Source organism: Sapajus apella, unplaced genomic scaffold (genome assembly GCF_009761245.1).
Source record: "Sapajus apella isolate SASKATOON/1434 unplaced genomic scaffold, GSC_monkey_1.0 scaffold257, whole genome shotgun sequence".
Classification (NCBI taxonomy): Eukaryota; Metazoa; Chordata; class Mammalia; order Primates; family Cebidae; genus Sapajus; species Sapajus apella.
In genome coordinates, this window is record NW_022437197.1 from 331,901 (window position 1) to 344,251 (window position 12,351).

The 12,351-nt window shown below is 44.8% G+C and overlaps 1 pseudogene; it reads right to left on the reverse strand.

Annotated features, from left to right (window-relative positions):
* Positions 1-8,466: 8,466 nt before the first annotated feature.
* LOC116545302 lies at positions 8,467-8,890 on the reverse strand (annotated as a pseudogene).
* Positions 8,891-12,351: the final 3,461 nt, after the last annotated feature.

Below are 12,351 nucleotides of genomic sequence, written 5' to 3' on the forward strand. Positions count from 1 at the left end.
TGCCTATTCCTGAGTTTCTAGTGGTGTGCTGGCCGTCTTTGGAATTCTTTGGCCTGCAGATACATTACCCTAATCTTTGCTGTCATATTCCCTGTGTGCATTTGTCCCTGTGTGCGAATGTCTCCTTTTTATAAGGACACTAGTCATGTTGAATTAATGCCCACCCTAACAACATCATTTTAATCTGTAAAGACCCTACCTTCATTTTGAGATAGGACTTTAACATAGGAATTTTGAGGAGACCCAATTCAACCCATAACAATTACTTAACCTATCCTTGGAGCATAATAAGACAAAACATAATAAGAATGCTCATAATGAAGCTGGGTGCGGTGGCTTGCACCTGTAATCCGAGTACTTTGGGAGGCCAAGATGGGAGGATCAATTGACACCAGGAGTTCGAGACCAACCTAGGCATTATAGCAAGATCTTGTCTCTTAAAAAAAAAAATAAGAAAGAAAAATTAGCTGGGCACGATGGCACATGCCTGTAGTCCCAGCTACTTGGGAGGGCGAGGTGGGAGGATCATTTGATTCTAGGAGTTCAAGGCTGCAGTGAGTTATTATCATGCCACCATACTCCAGCCTGAGCAACAGAGTGAGATCCTGACACTAAAACCACCAAAACCAACCAACCAAACAAATGAAAAAAGAATGTTGATAATGAGATCCATATTGCAGAGGTATTGAAGGATTACAAAATTGTAAATGAATCTTCCAGGCACAAAGTTGGTGTTTAATAAATGCGTTTCCTTCTGACTGTAGACTTAACTGTAATTTTGAGGCTTCTAGAGGAAAAAAAAATATTTCAGGGATAGTAGAAAACTAGAAGATGAAACCATAGTGAACATTTATTGTTCTCTTTGGCAGCCCATCTCCTGAACCCCTTTCCCATGTTTGGTGTGTTTTCTACCTAATGTGTTTTGGAGGAAGTGAAGGCTGTTATTTACCTCTGGAAGCTAAAAATACCAGTCCCTGGTCATCTCAGGTCAGTCCCACTGTGAATTGAAGTCTCTCTGTGTAACCTTCAAGTCTGGTTTTCTAGCCCCCCACTCCTTCCAGAGATTCTGTGAACTATAAACAACGTTAAATAACTTTCTCTTCTGCTTAAATCAGTTAGTGTTGGTTTCTGATGCAACTAAAAACATCAACTGATATGAGGTCCGAAAGATAGAATTTTAAGCACTAAAGACTGCTCTCTTATGGGCAAAGTCTCAATAGGACATCTGCATGTTCGGTTGAGATTCTGCTTTCCCCTCAGATGATAGAACTACTGGCAACCAGTTAAGTTGGTGCATAATTGGAAACCCAGAAACATGATCAACAAAGATATTGAGATGGTGATACCAGTCACCCTTATCAAAGCGGCAAGTGGGAGGGAGATGCTGGTTGGTCTGTCGGAGCTGATGAAGGAAGGGGACTGGAATGTTTCTCTTACCAATTGTGTAAACACAGCCTGGAGTTCCGTGTTGAGTCCATCTCACTTGCTCAGAACTTTGCCCAGTGACAGCGGTTGCAAGTGGACAGGATAGAAATGAAAGAAACCCTCACTTTCTCACCAGGAAGGAAGAGACAGTTCCTTCTTGTAATGTGCTCTGAAGAACAATTCTAGCATTTGGACAGATTTCTTGGGTTATAAAACATGATTTTCTTCTCTGTTTCATGGGCTTTTATAATGGGTACTGTTGGTTTTTTTCAAAGCTTTAATGACTCCATAAGGACTTGTATAAAGTTTATGGGAGAATTTTCAATGTAGATGTGAATAGATGTGAATGGCAGAAACCCAAGAATCTGTGTGAGGTTGAATAAGATCCTATGTCTCCAGAGAGGTCTGGTGGGGAGACACAGATCTAAATTTTAAAGGTGATTTGGGCCTTCTCAGTCATATATGAAGTTCCTTTTATAATTAAGTAAATTAAGGCCCAGCAAGATTAATGGCCCAAGGTCCCAAGACCCGCTTGGGACCTGTGCCCCATTCCTGACTAACATTCTTCATGATATTTTATCACTCTGCATCAAAACCAACCAACCAACAGAAAACATTCAGGAGAGTGGAAATACCGTCTGTGCAGACAGATTTTCCTTATTTTAGGAAATGGTTGGAGTCAGTGCATTTGAAGTTCAATGAGTGAGTCTTATCCTAAAAAAGCTGCTTCCAGGCCTGGTATGTTCCCTGAAACATAAGGACATTCCTCATTCAAGGCTATTTGCAAAGATCTAAATGAAGGCTGTTATTAAACAAACAACTCCAACCTTTACTAATGTCAGAAATCAGAAAATGAATTATCTAGGTATTGTCTGCTGACTCACTAGCACTATGCAGGTAGGAGTATCAGAGTTCTTCTCTGCTCTGTAAGCTATAATCCTCCAGGCTCTTTAGCCTAGGGGTGAAAAATACCAGTCCTCTTACCAAGCAGTAGTCCTCTTCTTACTCTGCTTCCACCTCCCCCATTGTGATGAGAGTCCTTGGCAGTGGTGTTGATAGGTGTTCCCTAGTCTGGTCCTCTTATCCTGCACTCTGTAGCCCCTCATCTCCAAATCCCTGCTCTAAGACTCCAGCTTGTCACCAGGTGCTTCCTGCTGATACCAGCAGAAGATGTATGGCTGCTGGTACCCACCAGCATCCATGCTGAGGTGGCCAGTGCCCAGTGCTGACAGCTTTTCTAGCTGTATTGAGGATATTGCTTCCAGTAGCAGCCAGCCCCATTTTGGAGTCATCATTGGTTGTGGTCTAAGCTTCTAGAACCCAAGCTGGGTTATCTTAGGCAGTAGCTTTGGTTGGCTTCCTTCAAAAGTCACTGCAGCCCCCTTGGCCCAACTCACTTGATCCCCATTGAGAGTTGGGACCTTCTAGGTAACCAATTGAAGGACAGTCTTGAAGACAGACATCTGATAGTGTTCACATCATCCTTCAACCTCTTTGTCTTGGCACCAAACTAGGTTGCCTTAAACAAGGGTGTTCAATCTTTTGGCTTCCCTGGGCCACATTGGAAGAAGAAGAATTGTCTTGAGACAAACATAAAATACACTACCACTAATGATGGCTTCTGAGGTTAAAAAAAAAAAATCACACAAAAAACTCATAATGTTTTAAGAAAGTTCAGGAATTTGTGTTGGGCTGCATTCAAAGCCATCCTGGCTGCATGTGTCCTGTGGATTGGATAGCCTTGCTCTGGAGTGATCCAACTCTTATCTGCTTGGGAACTTTTAGCAAACAGCTTCCCCATTCTAGGTCTTATTTTCTTATCTGTAAAATGGAAATAATACTTGTCTCATGGGTGGTTTTGAAAATTTTTTTTTTTTTTTTTTTTTTTTGAGATGGAGTTTCACTCATGTTACCCAGGCTGGAGTGCAATGGCACGATCTCGGCTCACCGCAACCTCCACCTCCTGGGTTCAGGCAATTCTCCTGCCTCAGCCTCCTGAGTAGCTGGGATTACAGGCACTCGCCACCATGCCCAGCTAATTTTTTGTATTTTTAGTAGAGACGGGGTTTCACCATGTTGACCAGGATGGCCTCGATCTCTTGACCTCGTGATCCACCCGCCTCGGCCTCCCAAAGTGCTGGGATTACAGGCGTGAGCCACCGCGCTCGGCCGGTTTTGAAAATTAAATGAGATTGCTGGGAGTGGTGGTTCACGCCTGTAATCCCAACACTTTGGGAGGCCAAGGGGGGCGGATCACCTGGGGTCAGGAGTTCGAGACCAGCCTGACCAACATGGAGAAACAAAATTAGCTGGGTGTGGTGGCTCACGCCTGTAATCCTAGCTACTCAGGAGGCTGAGGCAGGAAAATCACTTGAACCCAGGAGGTGAGCTGAGATAGTGCCATTGCACTCCAGCCTGGGCAACAAGAGTGAAACTACATCTGAAAAATAAATAAATAAATAAATGAGATCAAGAATTCCACGTGACAGGCATGGAGTAAATATTTGGTGAGCACAACTTATTCCCAGGAAAGTCCTCAGCCCTCTAATCAGCTTTCTAAACACATTTACCTCCTAGAATCATTTTACTTTTACTTTTTTGTTTGCACTTACTGAGTGCCTTCTGTGAGCCAGGGATGGTGCTGAGTACCTGGCATTCGTTATCTCATTTATTTCTCACAGAGGCTCTGTGAGATAGGTACTACTACAACCTTGTAGCTTGCCCAAGTGGACTTGTCCAAGGACATCCCTCTCTGAAATAGTAAAGTCAGAGTTTGAACCCAAAACAAACAAACTGCAAAGCTTGTGACCTTAACTGCTCTGATATATTATCATCCCAACCCTTGAGGCAAGGTTCTTGTTTGTGTGTGTGTGTGTGTGTGTGGACAATTATTACTGGAGAAAATTCTGAAATGCCATGTTGGGATAACCAAGAAATCCCCAAAGCTGGGGCTGCGGCCCTTTAGCTGTCTGGTGGGTTCTGCTTGTTTGTCCAGGTGTGCTGGGACCTGGCTGCCTCTCTCATTCTCTGATTCCAGCTGGGAAAGGCATGTGGCCCTGGGAGAAAGGGTGTTCTTCCCTTATTCTTTCACCAGACGGGCCTTGGCCCTTCCCTTTTAGATCCAAGGTGCAAGAAAATGGGTGGATGCTTCATACCCCTCCTTATTTTAAAAATGTTTAAAAACTTTATAAAGACACAGTGTTGTTTTTGTTTATTAAATTGTCATGCTTTGGTTTGTTTGTTTTGAGATAGGGTCTTAATCTTTTGCACCGGCTGGAGTGCAGGGCTATTAGACGCTATTAGGGCTTGCGGCAGCTTCGAGCACCTGGGCTCAGGCGATCCTCCTGCGTCAGCCTCTGGAGTTGCTGGGACTCCAGATACTTGCACCACCATACTTGGCTAATTTTTAAATTTTTTTGTAGAGACGGGGTCTCCTGTGGCCAGTTCTGGTCTCAAGCTCCTGGGCTCAAGTGATCCTCTCACCTTGGCCTCCCAAAGTGCTGGAATTACAGGCATGAGCCACCATGTCTGGGGAGTATTTTTTATTTTTGATACTTTTTGGTTTTGATATAATTTCTGACCTACAGAAAAGTTGCAAGAATGGTCCAAGGCGTTCCCTTGTAACCTGCTCTCAGATTCACCAATTGTTCATACATTGTCCCGTTTGTTTTCTCTCTTTCACTCACCTGCTCTCTCTGCATTTTTCTAAGCCATTAAAAAGTTAGTTGATGCCGGCTGGGCTTGGTGGCTCCCGCCTGTAATCCTTGCACTTTGGGAGGCCTAGGTGGGTGGATCACGAGGTCAGGAGTTTGGGACCAGCCTGACCAACATAGCAAAACCCCATCTCTACTAAAAATACAAAAATGAGCCAGGCATGCTGGCATGCACCATTAATCTCAGCTACTCAGGAGGCTGAGGCAGGAGAATGGCTTGAACCAGGGAGGTGGAGGTTGCAGTGAGCTGAGATCCTGGCATTGCACTCCAGCCTGGGTGACAGAGCGAGACGTCTCAAAAAAAAAAAAAAAAAGTTAGTTGATGCCTGTAGTTCAAGCTACTCAGGAGGCTGAGGCAGGAGTCTCACTGAAGCCCAGGAGTTTGAGTCCAGTCTGGGAAACAGTGAGCACTCATCTCTTAAAAAAATAGTAAGTTGGCTGGGCGCGGTGGCTCAAGCCTGTAATCCCAGCACTTTGGGAGGCCGAGGCGGGTGGATCACGAGGTCAAGAGATCGAGACCATCCTGGTCAACATGGTGAAACCCCGTCTCTACTAAAACTACAAAATATCAGCTGGGCATGGTGGTGCATGCCTGTAATCCCAGCGACTCAGGAGGCTGAGGCAGGAGAATTGCCTGAACCCAGGAGGCGGAGGTTGCGGTGAGCCGAGATCGCGCCATTGCACTCCAGCCTGGGTAACATGAGTGAAACTCCGTCTCAAAAAAAAAAAAAAAAAAAAAAAAGTAAGTTAAAGACATCATGCCCCCTTACTCCCAAATACTTCAGTGTATGTTTCAAAGGACAACCATGTAACCATAGTCGTTTTCAAAATCAAAAATATTTTACACTTGATACCAGACTATTATTTAATGTACAGTGCATATTCAATTTTTTTCAGTCATCACAATAATGTCCATTACAGATGTTTTCTGGCTCCAAAAACCACTTCAGGAATACATATTCTTTTAAATTATCATGTCTCTTTAATTTCCTTAATCTGGATCAGTTTCTCAGCCTTTCTTTGTATTTTTTTTATCTTGACAGTTTGAAGATTAAGACCAGTTACATGGTATGATGTACCTAAATTTGGGCTTGTCTATTATTTTCTCATCATCAGATTCAGGTTCTGTATTTTTGACAGAAATTCCAGTGAAATGACATTGTGTCCTTCCCAGTGCATCATATCAGTGGACACAGGATGTCAGTTTGTTCTAGTATTGGTAAGATTTACTTTGGCTTCTTGGTTTTTCTTTATTATAAAGTTAATGTTTTGGGCTGGGCACAGTGGCTCACGCCTGTAATCTCAGCACTTTGGGAAACTGAAGCAGGAGGATTCCTTGAGTCCAGGAGTTCAAAACCAGTCTGGGCAGCAAAGTGAAACCTTGTCTCTACAGAGAAATTTAAAAATCAGCCGGGCATGGTGGCATATACCTTTAGTCCCAGCTACTGAGAAGTCTGAGGTGGGAGGATCGCTTGACCCATGGAGGTTAAGGCTGCAATGAACTGTGATCATGCCACTGCATTCCAGCCTGGGCAACAGAGCAAGACCCTATCTCAAAAAATACATAAAGTTACCATTTTCCCCTTGTAATTCATACATAATTGTGATAGTCTTTTTTTGTTTCAACTTTTTCTTCTGTGCCAAAATGTCCACAGTAGCTCTGACATTACATTTAAAGCAGAAACTGAGCTGGTTCTAAAAGAAAATCCCAGGCCAGGTGAGGTGGCTCACGTCTGTAATCCCAGCACTTTGGAAGGCCGAGGCAGGCCGATCACAAGGTCAGGAGATCGAGACCATCTTGGTCGACTTGGTGAAACCCTATCTCTACAAAAAATTAGCTGGATATGGTGGGGCCTGCCTGTAATCCCAGCTACTTGGGAGGCTGAGGCATGAGAATTGTTTGAACCCAGGAGATGGAGGTTGCAGTGAGCCAAGATCAAGCTACTGCACTCCGGCCTGGTGACAGAGCAAAACTCTGTCTCTAAAAAAAAAAAAAAGAAAAGAAAAAAAGAGCCGGGCGCGGTGGCTCAAGCCTGTAATCCCAGCACTTTGGGAGGCCGAGGCGGGTGGATCACAAGGTCAAGAGATCAAGACCATCCTGGTCAACATGGTGAAACCCCGTCTCTACTAAAACTAGAAAAAATTAGCTGGGCATGGTGGCGCGTGTCTGTAGTCCCAGCTACTCAGGAGGCTGAGGCAGGAGAATTGCCCGAACCCAGGAGGCGGAGGTTGCGGTGAGCCGAGATCGCGCCATTGCACTCCAGCCTGGGTAACAAGAGCGAAACTCCGTCTCAAAAAAAAAAAAGAGAGAAAATCCCAGTTTCCTCCTTAGCCAAACGTCTTTTTTCTCTCCTTTGTTTTCTCACCTTTTTTTTTTTTTTTTTTTTTGAGATGGAGTCTCTCCCTTTCATCCAGGCTGGAGTGTAGTGGCACCATCTCAGCACACTGTGACCTCTGCCTCCTGGGTTCAAGCGATTGTCCTGCTTCAGTTTCTTGAGTAGCTGGGATTACAGATGCCTGACACCACGCTCAGCTAATGTTTTGTATTTTTAGTAGAGACGGGATTTCACCATATTGGCCAGGCTTGTCTTGAACTCCTGACCTCAAGTGATCCACCCACCTCGGCCTCCCAAAGTGTTGGGATTACAGGCATGAGCCACCACCATGCCTGGCCTGTTTCCTCATTTTTTAATTGAGGTATAATATACACACACATTATGTTTATACAGATCTTAAGTGTACAACTAGCTGGGCGAGATGGCTCATGCCTGTAATACCAGCACTTTGGGAAGCCAAATTGGGTAGATCACCTGAGGTCAGGAGTTTGAGACCAGCCTGGCCAACATGGCGAAACCCCGTCTCTACTAAAAATGCCAAAATAAAAATTGTCCAAGCGTGGTGGCACACGCCTGTAGTCCCAGCTACTTGGGAGGCTGAGACAGGAGAATTGCTTGAACTCAGGAGGCGGAGGTTGCAGTGATCTGGGATCATGCTGCTGCACTCCAGACTGGGTAACAGAGCAAGACTTCTTCTCAAAAAAAAAAGTGTACAGCTTTAATAATTTCTACATAGGCATATGCCTGTGGAACCACCACCCAAATCCAAGATACAGAATATTCCAGGTTCCTAGCTAAGTTCCTTGTGTCTCTTCTCACTTAACTTTCTTTCCACAAAGGCAAACATTATTTGACCGTAGATTAGTTTTGCCTGTTCATGAACTTCATATAACAAAATAATTCAGTATCTACTGTTTTGTGTCTGGTTTCTTTCTTTTTTCATTTTTTAATGGTTTTAAAGTGTTTAAAATTTTTACAAATACACTGGAGAGTCAGGTAATGCTGCCAGCGTTGGGTGCAAGCGGGGGCCACAGGTCTGCACGCTCCTTTGCTACTGGTCCTGTAATGGCAGAACTTTTATCTCGTTTTTGTTGTTCACCTTGACCCCTGCATCATCTTCAAAATAAAGAAACATGCCATTTTTTTTCTCCGGCATGATGTTCGTTGTTGAGTGACCACTGCTGGATGTACCTTTTTTCTGAGTTCTGGTTTGCCTTTCTTGACTGTGACCATCACCATGCCACCCATACTAGCAGCGGAAAGTCTGTTCAGCCGTCCCTTGATCCCCTTCACAGAGATGATATATAGGTTTTTGGCTCCTGTGTTCTCAGCACAGTTGATCACAGCTCCTACTGGAAGACCCAAGGAAATCCGGAATTTCGCACCAGAGGACCCACCCTGTCCCCACTTCGACATCTTGAACGCTGGAAAGAAAGAAAAAGTACGTCTGGCTTCTTTTACTTAACGTTGTATCTGTGGATTCATCTACGCATTGCATGTGATAGTCATGTTTTTTTATTTGCTGTGTAATATTCTACTGTGTGACTATATCACAATTTATTTATCTATTTTACTGTTGCTGAATACTTGGGTAATTTCTGGTCTTTAGCTATTGTGATTAAAGCTACTATCAGCCAGGTACAGTGGCTCACGCCTGTAATCTCAACGCTTTGAGAGGCTGACACTGGTGGATCACTTGAGGCCAGGAGTTCAAGACCAGCCTGTTCAACATGGCAAAACCCGTCTCTACTAAAAATACAAAAATTAGCTGGGTGTGGTGGTGCACACCTATAGTCCCAGCCTCACTCGTGAGGCTAAGGCAGGAGAGTCACTTGAACCTGGGAGACGGAGGTTGCAGTGAGCCGAGATTACGCCACTGCACTCCAGCCTGGGTGACACAGTGAGACCCTGTCTCAAAAAGTAAATAAATAAATAAATAATAAAGCTGGCCGGGTGCCATGGCTCATGCCTGTAATACTAGTACTTTGGGAGGCAAAGGTGGGTGGATCACTTGAGGTCAAGAGTTCATGGCCGGGCGTGGTGGCTCATGCCTGTAATCCAAGCACTTTGGAGGCCAAGGTGGGTGGATCACCTGAGGTCGGGAGTTCAAGACCAGCCTGACCAACATGGTAAAACCTTGTCTTAAATTAATAAATAAATAAATAAATAAATAAATAAATATAAAAGAGTTCAAGACCAGCCTGGCCAACATGGTGAAACGCCTTCTCTACTAAAATTACAAAAAATTAGCTGCCCACAGTGGTGGGTGCCTGTAATCCCAGCTACTTGGGAAGCTGAGGCAGGAGAATCGCTTGAACCCGGGAGGTGGAAGTTGCGGTGAACCAAGATTGCGCCACTGCACTCCAGCCTGGGTGGCAGAGCAAGACTCTGTCTCAAAAAAATAAAATAAAATAAATAAATAAGGCTACTAATAACATTTTTTTAATTATGTTGCATATCCAGAATGAAATTGCTGGGTCTCCATCCTCTTTCCTTCACCGATGAACTTCTTGAAAGAATGGTCTATCCTCTTACTGTTGACACATCCTCATTTTCCATTGATTTGTCATCAAATTGTGCCTGGCTTTTTTCTTCTACTCCCTTCCTGCTGTCATTGTTCCTGCTCATGCTATCGGTGAACTCCTTCCGGCTAAATCCAGGAACGCTTTTGGACTCTGCTCCGTTTGACCTATCGGTAGTGTTTGATAATGCTGACTTCTTCTTTGACTCTGCACCATGACTCTTCCTAGGTTTACCCTGCTTCTTTTCTTGCTTCTCATCAGACTCACTTGCAAACTCTTTAATCTATGCCTGCCCATTAAATGTTGGTGTTCTCAGAACCTAGTAGCAGAGGGAAACGTCTCATTCTACGTTAAAGGCCTCACATGAGTGGCCCACTTGAGTTCAAGACCTGTTTTGCTTGGCCCCCATAATGTTTAAATACTGTTTAATATGAATGTCTTTTAAGAAGGGATGTATTAGGCCGGGTGCGGTGGCTCAAGCCTGTAATCCCAGCACTTTGGGAGGCCGAGGCGGGTGGATCACGAGGTGAAGAAATCGAGACCATCCTGGTCAACAAGGTGAAACCCCATCTCTACTAAAAATACAAAAATTAGCTGGGCATGATGGTGCGTGCCTGTAGTCCCAACTGCTCGGGGGGCTGAGGCAGGAGAATTGCTTGAACCCAGGAGGCGGAGGTTGCGGTGAGCCGAGATCATGCCATTGCACTCCAGTCTAGGCAACAACAGCGAAACTCCGTCTCAAAAAAAAAAAAAAAAAGAAGGGATGTATTATTTTGAGTTCTCACTGCACTAACCACCACTCTTTATAGTTGTGATCTGAGCTACTTTACTCAACTACATTATTTTCTTGGTCCCTGAAAGCATTTTAGTTTGCAAACTTTTCTCTAATGTTTTCTTCCAGTGATGTCATTCTCTTCCACAGGCTCAATTGCACATTGCTGACTCCTTCCAGATTCAAATCTTTAGTTTCCTCCTTCCTCTGATGCTCCAGACCTATATTTCTAACCCTTTGCTGGACATCTCCATTTGGACATTCCATGGACTTCTCACACGCATCAGGTCCACACGAACTCACCATCTTTCCCTCCAGGCCTGCCCCTTTCCTGTGCTCACTGTTGTGGGGAATGGCATCCCTATCCCTGCAGGCGTTCAAGCTTGGTGTCAGCCTCCATCCCCTTACCTTCTACATCTAATTGCTCATCTAATATCACTGCTTCCCTCTCCTATATGTTTTCCCAATGGATCTCTTCTTCCCCATTGCTGTTGCCATTGTCTTAATTCTCTTCTTCTCTTGCCTGGATCATTCCTCATTCCACAAATATTTGTCAAGTGCCTACTATGTGTTGGGCAATGTTCTAGACACCAGGGTCAGTACCACAGAGGTTACTGCAGCCATCCGGGCACGCGGCACCTTGCCTGAGCACCTGGGAGGCAGGTCGTGCATGGAGAGGCAGGCAGGGCAAAAGCACATGTTCCTTGCGGCCACAGCAGCCATTTGTGAGGCCATCCCTTGAGAATCCCTCTGGATGCCTGGAAGTGACTGTAAGATGGGACAGGAGTATCTGCAGGGCCTTGTGGCTCTGAAGGAGTTGACAGGGTTAAAAACCAATGAATGAAACGTGTGATTATTATTCACACACTCCATTTTTTTTTTCCAGCTTCCGGCCTGGGAGTTGCATTTTGATTCTGTTCCTCTCTGTGGCTGGCCTGTCTCTCATGCTCAGACCACACCATCATACCCAGTATGGATTTCTCAACATGGACTCCTATTCACCTCCCCAACTTCTGACCTTAGTTTAGTCCTCTGAACCCAAAGTCCCATGTATGTCCCTGCGGACACCCCATTTCTCTATCATCTGACCCAGTCGTGACCTGCCAGCACATTGCCCTGTCTGCTTCATCTTGCCAGCCTGGCATAACTCCCAGAAAGACTGCCCTTGGCTTGTCCTATTTTGTTTCTCTCCCTAATTTGATGCTGACATTGACAGATAAAGACAAGGGAGACAGCCAAACCCCAGGGCGTAACCGGTAGGTATCATTCAAACACCACCAAGTTAATCCTCAGGATCTGGGATCATGCCTGGCTGAAATGTTAATTCCACCACTTGGTGCAGAATGGAGAGTGGCTTTTGAAATTGCCTTGTAGAGGGGCCATTTGCCCAACCAGAAAATCCCAGTCTCTAGACCTGGGGGGCCCAGTCTCTGGGGAAGATAGAAAAAATTTGAAATCAAGAAGGAGCAAAGAAAGACAGAAGGAACACGTCGAGCTCCAGCAAGTTTAGACTTTTGAATTCACAGTTTTACCCTAGCATGCATGGCCCATGGCCTGTGTGAGATGTTTTTTTTCCTTTTCTT